Below are 15,020 nucleotides of genomic sequence, written 5' to 3'. Positions count from 1 at the left end.
TGTCCTGTTCTGTCTGTTCATAAGTGACAGCTATTGCAACGCAAATGATGTTCCCAACGATTTTCAATGAAAAGTCATCATTTCAGGTGCTATGCATTTAGTTCTGTGTACATCTTTCTGCTTGGACTATACAGCTATGGAAATGAGGCTGCTTCTGTTCAGTAGAATCCTTTGGAAAATTGTGATCAGAGTCTAGATTTGGAAATCAAACCTCTTAAAGCATTTTTAAAATGGCATCTAAACAAGCTCATATATAGAGCCTTATTGAAAACATTTGTATCACACAAATTTTAGATTATATAGATAATTTTATTATTATATAATTTTATGTTAGATTATATTATGCTAATAAATCTAAAAATATGTGCAGAAGATGACATTCTAAAACAAGATTAAAGGGGGAACATTTTAATTCATTTTTTTCCTTCATACTTTTTAGAATTTTCTCATTTGTTTGAACAAATAAAAATTTTTGGACCATGTCCTTAAAGGCCTGTTTCACTTGCTGGTTCCTTAGGTATAAATGAAGGGATTCAATAGAGGGGCAACGAGGTGTGGAGCATAGCTACCCCTTTGCTTAGAGTCACTCTGTCATTTGCTGATGGTTTTATGTACATGAAGATGCAGCTTCCATAAGAAATGGAAACTACAATCATGTGGGAAGAACAGGTAGAAAAGGCTTTGTCCTCTGCTGAGCAGAAGGGATTTTAGAATTGTCTTGATGATAGAGCCATAGGGAGAAATCACTAATGTCAATGTGACCATCAGTGTCACACACAGCCAGGAGAAAAGACATGAGCTCTAGAAATGTGTATCTGAACAAGAGATCTGTAGGATGGGAGAAGAGTCACAATAAAAATGATCAATGACATTTGAATCACAGAATTCCAACTTGAGGCCAAGATCACTGGAGGAAAGATGAGCAGGAATCCAGTTGCCCAGGAGCTGAGTACAAGTTGGTAGCAAACTTTGCTGCTCATAATAGTGGTATAATGTAGAGGTTTACATATAGCTGCATAACGGTCATAGGACATGGCAGCCAGAAGGTAAAATTCAGTTACTTCAAAAGAAAATAGAAAAATAACGAGCCATACAACTCATGTAGGAAATAGTCGATCCTTTGTCACAAGGCTCATCAGGAACCTTGGAATACAAGAGGTTGTGAATGAGATTTCTAAAAAGGAGAAATTGCGTAGGAAGAAGTACATTGGTGTCTTAAGGTGGGAATCCAGCAGAGTGAGAATAATGATGGTTAAATTTCCAGTCACACTCAACATGTAGGTAACAGAAGAGAGAGAAAAATTACAATCTGCCACACAGGGTCATCAGTCAGACCCAAAAGGACGAACTCTGTCTGCACTGAATGATTCCTCATTTCTCACTTATGGTCTAAAGTAGACAAAAGAGTTAAAAAAAATAATGGTCAGGATTAACTATTAGAATCAATCAGAAAGAACGAAAAAGACAAGAGAGAGCTAACATTCGTTGATCACGACAATGTGCTAGGAACTGTTTGGAGATGTACATGAAGTTTCTTATTAATATCTCCAAAGACTCTCTTTGAATAGAGTATTACCATCCCCACCTTGTGGAGAAGAAAACTGAGGCTCAGATTAAAGACTTTGTTTGGGGTATTATATCTAAGTGCCAGCATTCTATCAGAAAGCTGGTGAATCTTTAAACATAAATACCCATGACACAACCGATATAATCCATTTGAATCCCGTGGGTGAGTTCTAGGCATTTGTATTTCTACAAACTTTTCAAGTTCATAGCAAAATGGAGAAGTACTGCATTATAATTTAGCTCAAAATTGAACTTAAAGCCTTGTATGTTCTACATCTTTGCTCTTTTTTAACTTTATCATACCAAATACAGACTGTAAGATCTGGGCTTGAGCACATGGATAGATTTCAGAATGTTTGTGAACGCCCTTAAGTTCTATGGAAATGATGATGAGGAGGGGACATATAAGGGTTTTTTGTTTTGTTTTGTTTTTTGTTTTTTGTCTTTTGTCATTTTAGGGTCGCACCCGCAGCATATGGAGTTCCCAGGCTAGGGGTCTAATTGGAGCTGTTGCGCGGCCTATGCCAGAGCCACAGCAATGCCAGATCGAACCGCATCTGCACCTACACCACAGCTCATGGCAATGCCGGATCCTTAAACCACTGAATAAGGCTAGGGATTGAACCTGCAACCCCATGGTTCCTATCGAATCATTTCTGCTGCACCATGACGGGAACTCCAGGTTTTTTTTTTTTTTTTTTTTTTAATAAAGGCAAATGCACACAAATATTTAAGACTCACTACCATATATATTACTGCTTCAAGAATGGCAACGACAAGAACATAATTCAAAATCCATCTCAGGTGGGTGCCAAATCAGAAAATTGCAGACTGGACTTAAAATTCATAAAACATAGTCACAGCATCTAAGAGAGTTCATAGGTAATTTTTCTAATCTTGACATAAAGATAAAATTCTCTCTGCAAAATGAAGAAAGATATCTATTTACCAAGGTTTTACTTTTAGGAATGCAATTTTGATAGTTAATAGATTTTACAAATAAAAAATATAGAACATAATATAAATAAAAGGGAGAAATCCTGCTATACATTTGGAAACAGACATAGTCTTGCAACCACATTTTCAATAGCAGTTTTCAATTCCCTTAACATAATTTTGAAATCAGCTGCATTATTTGTAAGACCTATATCAAGACTTTTCTTTGTTTTCAGAATGTTTTGTTAGCCAGATTGCATTGACTTTGGCTTCTTCCATATGGAGTTCACCATTAACATGATTCTAAGAAACATAAAAAAACCCAAAACACAAATAAGTTAAAAAAAAAGCATTTTCTGTTTTTTAGAATTATCTTTTTTTATCTGTGAAACTGAATTGCTGGTGACTCTTTTCTCAATATGGTCAACTCTTCAGTTGTTTTCTGAAACCTATCATAGACCTAAAATTTTTATATCATTTTGTTTTATTTCCTTTTCCCATGGCAAAATTTATGCCAGCTCAGGACAATACACATTGCTTCCTTAATAGTTTTCTCCTAGTTTGATTAAAAAAATAAAATTTGACCTGGTCCAGAGGGTTTATCTGAATATCCCAGTGATTTCCAGAATCAAATTTAAAAAGACTTAGAATAATTAAAGACAGTGTATGTGTCTAAAGCTGCTTTGTGTTTATTGGCCACCAAAGAAACAATGAATTCCTTCTTGCATCTATTCTTCCATAACCAGAATCTTGATAACTTCTATTTATTTATTAATGAATGCAAATATATCTCTAGGAAGATATAACCAGGTGAAAAGAAATTGATAATAAAATGTGCAAATTATGACCAAAGAGAAGCTTTCTGTCTTTTGAGAGATTTTATTAGTCTTCTATTTTTTTCAATGTATCCATTCTATGTTAAATGTAAACAATCAATCAGAAAAAGCAATGAACAGATTTAGATGTATTTCATGAATAGGAACCCTTTATGCATTTTATACATTTATACAAAAAAAGATGTAAAACCATTAACCAGAAAAAAAACAAGCTGCTTATAAATATCTGCCTTTGATTTCCACAAAATTACCTTAATTTACAATTAAAAATAGAAGATCCAAATCCAAAGCACTTACCTTAGTTCCTGTATTTTCTTCTAGGATGTGAAAGGGAGAAAAAAAATGCTAGTAATGAATTTTGAGTGTACTCAATCTAGACAGTATATCAGGAAGAAATGGAATGAGAAATTACTTTTAAGTTTCACTTCAATGCAAAAATGTGGATTGTGCTCTGTGCTTCTCTAAAATTTTCACCTCCACCTCACTCTTTATGTAAGTTTGAACTTAGGCCAACATTCTAGACTTGGGCCATAGAAACTTCTTTATTTTGTTCTATCTCAGGTAAGATAATTATCTAGCATTTACTGTGAATATATCCAAATGGCATCATAGGCTTTATTGATACAATACATTCTTATATTCTTTGCATTTGGAAATGGAAGTAGAAAAAAATTCAGGGCTATCTGATGGAGTGTTAGCATATCTCCAAGTAGGGAGATATTTCATATGTGATTTTGCACTGTGAAAAGTAAGCTTTCTTTTATTGCTTTTTTAATTGCGCATACTTAAGGGACTCATTGAGAAAAGAAAAAAGAAGAAAAACAGCACAAAGGAAAACTTTCCCCTGGGGTTTATGAACAGAAGACATGGATTATGTGTGTAATAAACTGACTTGTACAGCATGCTGTAATAGAATGTGAAAGGTCAGTATACTTACAGAGAATTGAGGTTATTAAAAATCTGTAAAACAGTGATGAAGAGCAAACGGTGGGTCAGGATCACATTCACGTTACTGTTCAAAGATTAACTTTAATATTTCAGTGTTAAGGGTATAAAATTCCATTAAATTTGCCATTGAACAAAATTTTTCCCTTCAAAAGTCCTTGGTGAGAAGGTTGACAAGTTACTGATTTATCATGAATTGTGGTCTTCGCCAAGCTAATTAATTTGGGGATCAGTTGCCTCAGTATTATAGACCCAACCCAAGGAGACCAGTGCTTAAGACCCAAAGAAAGTTACTGAAAGAAAATAAGCCTAAATGATGATGTGAGATATATCAAGGAGTTTAAAGTAGCATAGGGCACTTCCAGTGGCTCGAGAAATGACAGTAAGACATTTCATAACTTTCAGGTATTTCTCTCAAGTATGTGAAAACTATTAGAAGAAAGGATGTTCCATCCATGGACTTGCTATATTTGAAAGAAATAGAAAACTCCTAAAGTGGAAAAGAAATGCAGCATAATCCCACTGACATACCTTAATAGAGCTGGCAAGGGCTGGATATCCCTATCCTGCCCCTCCCCCATTCCCTCTCACCACTGATAACCGCTAGTTTGTCTTCTATATCTGTAAGTCTGTTTTCTTTTGTTATAGTCATTCATTTGTTTCATTTTATAGATTTCACATACAAGCGACAATATATAGTATTGCCTTTCTCTGCCTGACCTATTTCACTCAGCATAAAACCATCCAGGTCCTTCCACAATGAGAATCACTTTGCATCTATAGGAAGAGCCATAATCCAAAAGACCACAATAAACCTTGGTGAGGATATGGAGAAAAGGGAACCCTAGTACACTGTTGCTGGGAATGTGAATGGTGTAGCCATTATGGAAAACAGCACGGAGATGCCTCAATAAACTAAAATTAGAATTATCATACAATCCAGCAATTCCACTTCTTGGTATTGTTGAGGAAAAGAAAGCATTAATTTGAAAAGACACAGGCACCCCAATGTTCATAGCAGCATATTTACAATAGCCAAGACCTGGAGGCAACCTAAGTGTCTATCAAGAGATGAATAAAGGATATGTGGTATACATATACAATGGAATATCACTCAATCATAAAAAAGAAAGAGATTTTCTTTCAAATATCAGTATTTGCTACATTCACGAAAATCAAATTGAAAGATATTTTAATCTTTTTTTTCTGAACAAATTTTGATATCCAAGGGGAGGGCAGGAGGGTGGCAGGAGGTGGTAGTGAGTTGCTTTGTTCTTTCTCAGGTTTTATTTTTTCCAGCTTTATTGAGATATAATTGACACATAAAATCATGTAAGTTTAAGTTGTACAACATATTTATTTTGATACATTTATAAATTGCAAAATGGTTATAACCTTAGCATTAGCTAACACATCCATCACGTCACATAATTACCACTCTTTTTGTGGTGGGATCATTTAAGATGTTATTCTTTTAGTAACTTTTAGTATTATACACTATTATTAATTATAGGAACTATCCTGAGATCCTCAGAACTTATTTGTTTTATAACTGAAATTTGTCTAACTGATAATGCAAAATTTCAGTTATTTCTTCAGTTTATTTCTTCCATCTCCCTTGCTACCATTCTATTCTCCTTTTCCATGAATTTGGCTTTTTCAGATTCCATGTATATGTGATATCATAAGGTATTTGTCTTTTTCTGACTCATTTCACTTACCATAATGCCTCAAGGTCAATTCACATTGTCACCAATGGCAGGACTTTCTTCTTTGTCATGATTTCAAATGTATTTCAATCATGACAAAGAAGGAAGTCCTGCCCTCTTCCTCAGTCCACTGCCCTCTTCCTCAGTCCACTAGGTGCTCCTCTACTGAGGTTTCTTCCAGTGACTAGCCAAGTCACATCACATCTCTCTGTTATCCCACTTTTGGCAGAGAGTGATTGAAAAGTTTCCATGGCAGATGAAATGGGTGGGGGAAAAAGAGATGCCTTTTTACCTTTCGTATAAAATTATGAAGAATATTCTGATGAGCTGCTGTGACAAAGTTAGCTTTTCCTGCCCAGTATTTTCCATATTTATAGCAACTGAACCCCAATTTTACTAAGGGTGTAAAGTACCCAGATATAATACTACCCAGCCCCCTTACAAGTTTGTATGATCATATGACTAAGATTATGGCCAATGATATAAGAGCTGATGTATCAAGTGTATTTCTGAAAAGGCTTTTAAGATGAGGTCAGAACTGGGATGTGCTTTTTTCCCCTTTTCCATTTCTCCTTGTTTACTGCAATGTGGACACAATGTCTAGACCTCTGGCAACCACCTAGGACCATGGGGTAACTTAGGACTGTGAAACAGAGGCTAATGGAAGATAAGAAATGTAAGAGGACTCTGGATTCCAAATGACTGTTAGCCACCTTCAGACTTCTCCATGAGATAAAAACTAATTTCTAATGTGTTGAAACAATAGCTATTTGTGTTTTCTTCTAAATGCAGCTGAGTGATACTCCTACCTGTTTTTGGATGTGGGCTATGACTGAATATCTCCTTCTGTGGAAGAAATATCATGTATTCATTGCTTGTTTCAAGCTTCATCCGTGTCTATCTAAACATTTGTTTCATGTCTCAGAGTCCCAGTCTTTGCAAAGAGTTCCCTTACCTTGCATAAGGTACCTGGTTAAGTTGCAAATTTATTTTATTCTTATCATTATTATTATTATTACTACTACTAATGTTATTATTATTATTATTATTATTACTTGCTTTTCAGAGCCACTCCTGTGGCATATGATTTTCCCAGGCTAGGAGTCATACACCATAAGCCAGCCTACACCAAGCCAGAGAATGCCAGATCTGAGTTGCATCCACGACCTACACCACAGCTTGCAGCAATGCAGGATCCTTAACCCAATGAATGAGGCCAGGAATCAAACCCCATCATCATGGATACCAGTCGGGTTCTTAACTTGCTGAACCACAACAGGAACTCCAGGTTGCAAATTTAATTGTAGTTGAAGCTGCAATAACTTTAAAGAATGTCTTTGCAACCGCTGGAAATTTTATTTTTGTTTTCCATTCATGCTTTCATTTGTCTTTTTCTCAGAATGTCCTTAGGGCCAGACATCCCTCCCAACCCACAATTACATGTATATATATGAAATTCAGAGGTCTCCAGGCCAAGGATGGAATGCCTGCTACAGCAGTGACCTGAGTCACAGCATTGACAACACAAGATCCCTAAGCTGCTGCACCACCAAGAAACTCTCAATTTATTTCTATTTTAACTAAACTTATTTGAATAATTGTATATTTGCATGCATGGACTTGTATGTGTAGATCAAGTAATTATTCTGGTAGTTACTAATGTGTCCATTTTGATTTTTAGATACGCAGCAACCACAGAAGTAATTACAGGTGGAACTGTAAATCCTTTGGATCCACTGCAAAATGATTAGACAAGATTTCATCACTGGCCTCCCAAACACACAAGCTATAGGGACATTTGTTTTCTGTGGTGTTAGAATCAGTTCCAATAGAACTGAAAAGTCAATTTCAACAGAACTTGAAAGATTTGGGAGTCCCTTTTTTTAGGTCTAAAATTACTCTGCTAAGTGATCACACCTCTTTGGAAGGACTGATAAATTGTTCTATATTTCTGTGGCTTTGCAGCATCCTTCCTCAAGAAGACATGATAGATTTGGTAGTTGGAAACTGGCTCAGGTATGAAATTGAGTTAGAGACTGAATTTCCATTGAGATGGCTTCCCTAGCTTTCTTGAACCTTTTTGATTATATAGATCAAAAATACCTTCTTTTCTGCCCATGTCAGTCTTATGCTATTAGATGTTGCCATGGACACCTGCAAGACAATGACCCTGGATTACCTTCCTTGGTAAACAAAATTAGGAAGATGGAGTCCACTTTGCTCTTGACAGTTAAATGTTGTTGGCTGGTCTCTGGCACTCTGATCTTGCCATTCGTAAAGAACAGGCTCTCTTACCCAAATCCTGGTCTGCAAAGAACAGTCACTACTGAGTTCCCAGAGATGCTGGTGTTGTCTCTACAGAACACTACTTACTTGCTTTTTGAAGGGAATTTCCTTTGGCTTCTCACAGCTGGTGTGTTCTCTGGTTTTAGTTAGTAAAGCCAGTCTAGCATTCCTAAGTCTTTGAGACTTTTTGCACCATTTTAAAACATGATGTAAAGCTGTTGTAGTTCATTTCCTGCAAGCTCCGGTGTGTCCAAACTTCAAGGACTGAGGATATAGCAATCCTGCTCTGGGTGTTTTTGCCAGGATGCTAAGATATATCAATACTTTCTCCCTTATTCAGCATTTTGCTTAACCCTCACTCAACTCTAGCACCTTCACGATCCATTCTTAAATATGTTATCTTGACTCCTGCAGTACATGTTAGCTTTTTTGTGAATAATTATTTTCCTTCTTAAAACGAAAACTGCTTTCTAGAAAGGCCAAGTTGAGACCTGGTCTAGGTATTGTTATAAAAGCCATGGCTTGAAGTGAGGGCAGATTTTAAGGAAACTAAGTATTATCTTCCAATGCATTGCTCAGGTGAGGACTTTCATATATTATTCAAGTAGAAGGAGGCTGCTATTTTATAGCAAGGAAGAGGGGGATTGAAGATTCAATACTTGCTTTGGGTTTCTCTATGCTTTTTGCATAATCAATAAACACATTCATCCCTAAAACTCAATTACCAGTTTTCTCTTTTTTTCTTACAACTTCTTATACCTTTTGAGCAAAACTTTTACTGTTTTCATTTAGGAAACTTGTGGTTTAATAATTTCAGCATTATAGTTGAAGTCTGCGTGATCTCTATGTAATTTCATGAATTGCTGTTTTGGTTGCCTTTCGGGTAAATTTTCCTCTGTCGATGGACATTTATTTAGGTTGTTTCCATGCTTTGGCTATTGTAAATAGTGTTGCTCTGAACACAGGGGTGCATGTATCTTCTTGAATTATGGTTTTTATCTGGAGTGGTCTTTTTTTTTTTTTTTTTTTTGTCTTTTTGCTTTTTCTAGGGCCACTCCACGGCTATGGAAGTTCCCAGGCTAGGGATCTCATCGAAGCTGAGCCAACGGCCCACGCCAGAGCCACAGCAACGTGGGATCCAAGCCGCGTCTGTGACCTGCACCACAGCTCATGGAAACCCAGGGCTTTGACCCACTGAGCGAGGCAGGATCGAACCCACAACCTCATGGTTCCTAGTTGGATTCATTAACCACTGAGCCACGACGAGAACTCCTGGAGTAGTCTTTTTTGATGATAGCCATTCTGACATATGAAGTGATTATATTTCATGACATCTGATAATTAATGATGGTGATCATCTTTTCATTTGCCTGTTGGCCATCTGTATGTCTTCTAGGAAAATGTCTATTCAGGTTTTCTGCACATTTTTTTTAATGGGTTATTTTTTGATGTTCGATTTTGTGAGCTGTATATATTTTTGGATATTAACACCATATCAGTCATGTCCTTACAAATATTTTCTCCCAAGTAGGTGTTTTTTGTTTTGTTGATGGTTTTCTTTGATGTATAACACTTTTAAGTCTAATTTTAGGGAATTCTTTTCCCATTTTGATTTTCTCTCTTCTTTTGTTTCTGTTCTGTCTGTCATAAGGTGACAGCTATTGCAACGCAAATGATGTTCCCAACGATTTTTCAATGAAAAGTCATCATTTCAGGTGCTATGCATTTAGTTCTGTGTACATCTTTCTGCTTGGACTATACAGCTATGGAAATGAGGCTGCTTCTGTTCAGTAGAATCCTTTGGAAAATTGTGATCAGAGTCTAGATTTGGAAATCAAACCTCTTAAAGCATTTTTTAAAATGGCATCTAACACACAAGGTCATATAGAGCCTTATTGAAAACATTTGTATCACACAAATTTAGATTATATAAGATAATTTTATTATTATATAATTTTATGTTAGATTAATTTATGCTAATAAATCTAAAAATATGTGCAGAAGATGACATTCTAAAACAAGATTAAAGGGGGAACATTTTAATTCATTTTTTTCCTTCATACTTTTTAGAATTTTCTCATTTGTTTGAACCAAATAAAAATTTTGGACCATGTCCTTAAAGGCCTGTTTCACTTGCTGGTTCCTTAGGGTATAAATGAAGGGATTCAATAGAGGGGCAACTGAGGTGTGGAGCATAGCTACCCCTTTGCTTAGAGTCACTCTGTCATTTGCTGATGGTTTTATGTACATGAAGATGCAGCTTCCATAAGAAATGGAAACTACAATCATGTGGGAAGAACAGGTAGAAAAGGCTTTGGTCCTCTGCTGAGCAGAAGGGAATTTGAGAATTGTCTTGATGATAGAGCCATAGGAGAGAACACTAATGTCAATGTGACCATCAGTGTCACCACAGCCAGGAGAAAAGACATGAGCTCTAGGAAATGTGTATCTGAACAAGAGATCTGTAGGATGGGAGAAGAGTCACAAATAAAATGATCAATGACATTTGATCACAGAATTCCAACTTGAGGCCAAGATCACTGGAGGAAAGATGAGCAGGAATCCAGTTGCCCAGGAGCTGAGTACAAGTTGGTAGCAAACTTTGCTGCTCATAATAGTGGTATAATGTAGAGGTTACATATAGCTGCATAACGGTCATAGACATGGCAGCCAGAAGGTAAAATTCAGTTACTCCCAAAAAAGAATAGAAAAATAACTGAGCCATACAACTCATGTAGGAAATAGTCCGATCCTTTGTCACAAGGCTCTTCAGGAACCTTGGAATACAAGAGGTTGTGAATGAGAATTCTAAAAAGGAGAAATTGCGTAGGAAGAAGTACATTGGTGTCTTAAGGTGGGAATCCAGCAGAGTGAGAATAATGATGGTTAATTTCCAGTCACACTCAACATGTAGGTAACAGACAGAGAGAGAAAAATTACAATCTGCCACACAGGGTCATCAGTCAGACCCAAAAGGACGAACTCTGTCTGCACTGAATGATTCCTCATTTCTCACTTATGGTCTAAAGTAGACAAGAAGAGTTAAAAAAAAATAATGGTCAGGATTAACTATTAGAATCAATCAGAAAGAACGAAAAAGACAAGAGAGAAGCTAACATTTGTTGATCACCGACAATGTGCTAGGAACTGTTTGGAGATGCACATGAAGTTTCTTATTAATATCTCCAAAGACTCTCTTTGAATAGAGTATTACCATCCCCACCTTGTGGAGAAGAAAACTGAGGCTCAGATTAAAGACTTTGTTTGGGGTATTATATCTAGTGCCAGCATTCTATCAGAAAGCTGGTGAATCTTTAAACATAAATACCCATGACACAACCGATATAATCCATTTGAATCCCCTGGGTGAGTTCTAGGCATTTGTATTTCTACAAACTTTTCAAGTTCATAGCAAAATGGAGAAGTACTGCATTAGTAATTTAGCTCAAAATTGAACTTAAAGCCTTGTATGTTCTACATCTTTGCTCTTTTTTAACTTTATCATACCAAATACAGACTGTAAGATCTGGGCCTTGAGCACATGGATAGATTTCAGAATGTTTGTGAACGCCCTTAAGTTCTATGGAAATGATGAGAGGAGGGGACATATAAGGGTTTTTTGTTTTGTTTTGTTTTTTGTTTTTTGTCTTTTGTCATTTTAGGGTCGCACCCGCAGCATATGGAGGTTCCCAGGCTAGGGGTCTAATTGGAGCTGTTGCCGCCGGCTATGCCAGAGCCACAGCAATGCCAGATCCGAACCGCATCTGCGACCTACACCACAGCTCATGGCAATGCCGGATCCTTAACCCACTGATAAGGCTAGGGATTGAACCTGAACCCCATGGTTCCTAGTCGGATTCATTTCTGCTGCACCAATGACGGGAACTCCAGGTTTTTTTTTTTTTTTTTTTTTTTAATAAAGGCAAATGACACACAATATGTTTAAGACTCACTACCATATTATTACTGCTTCAAGAATGGCAACGACAAGAACATAATTCAAAATCCATCTCAGGTGGGTGCCAAATCAGAAAATTGCAGAACTGGACTTAAAATTCATAAAACATAGTCACAGCATCTAGAGAGTTCATAGGTAATTTTTCTAATCTTGACATAAAGATAAAATTCTCTCTGCAAAATGAAGAAAGATATCTATTTACCAAGGTTTTACTTTTAGGAATGCAATTATGATAGTTAATAGATTTTACAAATAAAAATATAGAACATAAATATAAATAAAAGGGGAAATCCTGCTATACATTTGGAAACAGACATAGTCTTGCAACCACATTTTCAATAGCAGTTTTCAATTCCCTTAACATAATTTTGAAATCAGCTGCATTATTTGTAAGACCTATATCAAGACTTTTCTTTGTTTTCAGAATGTTTTGTTAGCCAGATTGCATTTGACTTTGGCTTCTTCCATATGGAGTTCACCATTAACATGATTCCTAAGAAACATAAAAAAACCCAAAACACAAATAAGTTAAAAAAAAAAAGCATTTTCTGTTTTTTAGAATTATCTTTTTTATCTGTGAAAAATGAATTGCTGGTGACTCTTTTTCTCAATATGGTCAACTCTTCAGTTGTTTTCTGAAACCTATCATAGACTAAAATTTTTATATCATTTTGTTTTATTTCCTTTTCCCATGGCAAAATTTATGCCAGCTCAGGACAATTACACATTGCTTCCTTAATCTCTCCTCTTGGGTGTGGATTCTGACTAGACTGAATTTCTTCTCCTCCCACTTTGTCTTTAATGTGGCTTTTTTCCTTCATACCTTTAGTGGCAGAAAATCTGTTCTGCTATTTTTTAAGGTTCATTCTCAGGAGTAATTATTCTATGTGTAGCTGTAGTTTTGATGTGTCCATGGGAGAAGGGGAGCACAGGATCTTCCTAGTCTTCCATTTTAAATCTGGAAACCCCACCCATTTGATTCCTTTTATAATTGTTTTTTCATGTAAGTTTTTTTTTTTTATTCTTTTGGTTGTCTTTTTTTTGTTTTGTTGTTCGTTGCTATTCCTCTTTGGGGGGTACGCTGTGTGGCGTCGCGGCGGACATAGCTTCATGCGAGGTGTGGGGGGGGGGGGGGGGGGGAGGTCCTAGGTAAAGTTAAGGGGGGGGAGAGGAGTCGGTGGGATCTTGGGCCACCAGGGCCCACTACACAGGAGCCCCACCACCAGACCACGCAACGCAGGATCCGAGCCACGTCTGCAACCTACACCACAGCTCACGGCAACGCCGGATCGTTAACCCACTGAGCAAGGGCAGGGACCGAACCCGCAACCTCATGGTTCCTAGTCGGATTGTTAACCACTGCGCCACGACGGGAACTCCAGATTTTTTTTTTTTTTAAATAGAGGCAATAGCAAATGTAAAATCCTGGTGATACCAAGGAAAAGTCCAATGATGGCCATAAGGCCTGCATTCCAGAAAGACTGGAGAGAACTTAGTATGATAAATTATTTAGCAGTTTTATGAGCTCTTTTGAGAAAGACTGATAGGCATTTTGCAGACTTCTAATCCATAAGCCATTTATTTCATGAAGAAATTACCCATTACTTTAATTATAACTTTTTATTCAGATTTCCTTTTCAATTATCTTAGAATTCCATTTATAATACTGGTTAGTTTTTCTTGATTTTTTTTTTTTTTTGTCTTTTTAGGGCCACACCCATGGCATATGGAAGTTCCAGGCTAGGGGTTGAATCAGAGCTACAGCTGCCAGCCTACACCACAGCCACAGCACTGTGGGATCCAAGCTGAATCTGCAAACTACACCTCAGCTCATGGCAATGCCAGATACTTAACCCACCAAGTGAGGCTGGGAATCGAATTTGCATTCTCATGGTTACTAGTCAGATTCATTTCCACTGAGCCACAATGGGAATTCTGTTTTCCACGATTTAAAAAAAATTGTTTACATGGAAATTTATTGCTGAATTTGGTTATGTTTTGAGTTTGATTATTCATATTTTATTTTAGAAATTGAACATTTTGACAATCTTAATAGCTTTCTTTAATTTCTCAATTGCAATTAACATTTTAACACTGTACTTATAATTTCACATCCATTTAGAACAGATTTTCTCCTTTAAATTATTTGATATTATTATCCTGTACAAATTGTGAATCTTTAATTTTTAAATTTCAACACTTTATATGTGTGTGTGTTTTCATTTATTTATGAATAAATTGCAGGATCTTAATACATTTTGTCATTTAAAATTTTTTTTTTTTTTTTTTTTTTTTTTTTTCTTTTCTTTTTTTTTTTTATATTTTTGAGCTAAATATGTTCAGTATTAGCATGAAAAGAGTCTGATATGACTGCCAAGAACAAAGCACTCAATAAATTTCAATTTAATCAATTAAAATTTTAGCAACATTTACATTGGAAGATTGGAAGAACACTTTCAAGCATTTTTGCAAGTTAAGAAAATATAATAAGCTTTTATATCCTTGTTTGCTTTGCATTTAAAATTTTTTCTTCACTTCAATTTTGTTTGCTAGATTAGAATAAAATCAGAGTGATTTTTAGTGTAAAATTATTATCAGATTTTTTTTTTTTTGTCTTTTGTCTTTTTAGGGCCACACCTGTGGCACATGGAGGTTCCCAGGCTAGAGGTCTAATTGGAGCTGTTTGCTGCCAGCCTTCGCCAGAGCCTACACCACACTCATAGCAACACCGGATCCTTAACCCTCCAAGTGGGGCCAGGGATCAAAGCTGCAACCTCATGGTTC

General features: G+C 36.3%; 1 pseudogene; it reads right to left on the bottom strand.

Annotated features, from left to right (window-relative positions):
* LOC110260573 lies at positions 2,716–10,909 on the bottom strand (annotated as a pseudogene).

The sequence above is a fragment of the Sus scrofa genome, chromosome 5 (genome assembly GCF_000003025.6).
Source record: "Sus scrofa isolate TJ Tabasco breed Duroc chromosome 5, Sscrofa11.1, whole genome shotgun sequence".
Taxonomy (NCBI): Eukaryota; Metazoa; Chordata; class Mammalia; order Artiodactyla; family Suidae; genus Sus; species Sus scrofa.
This window is presented reverse-complemented; position numbering and strand designations above follow the sequence as displayed.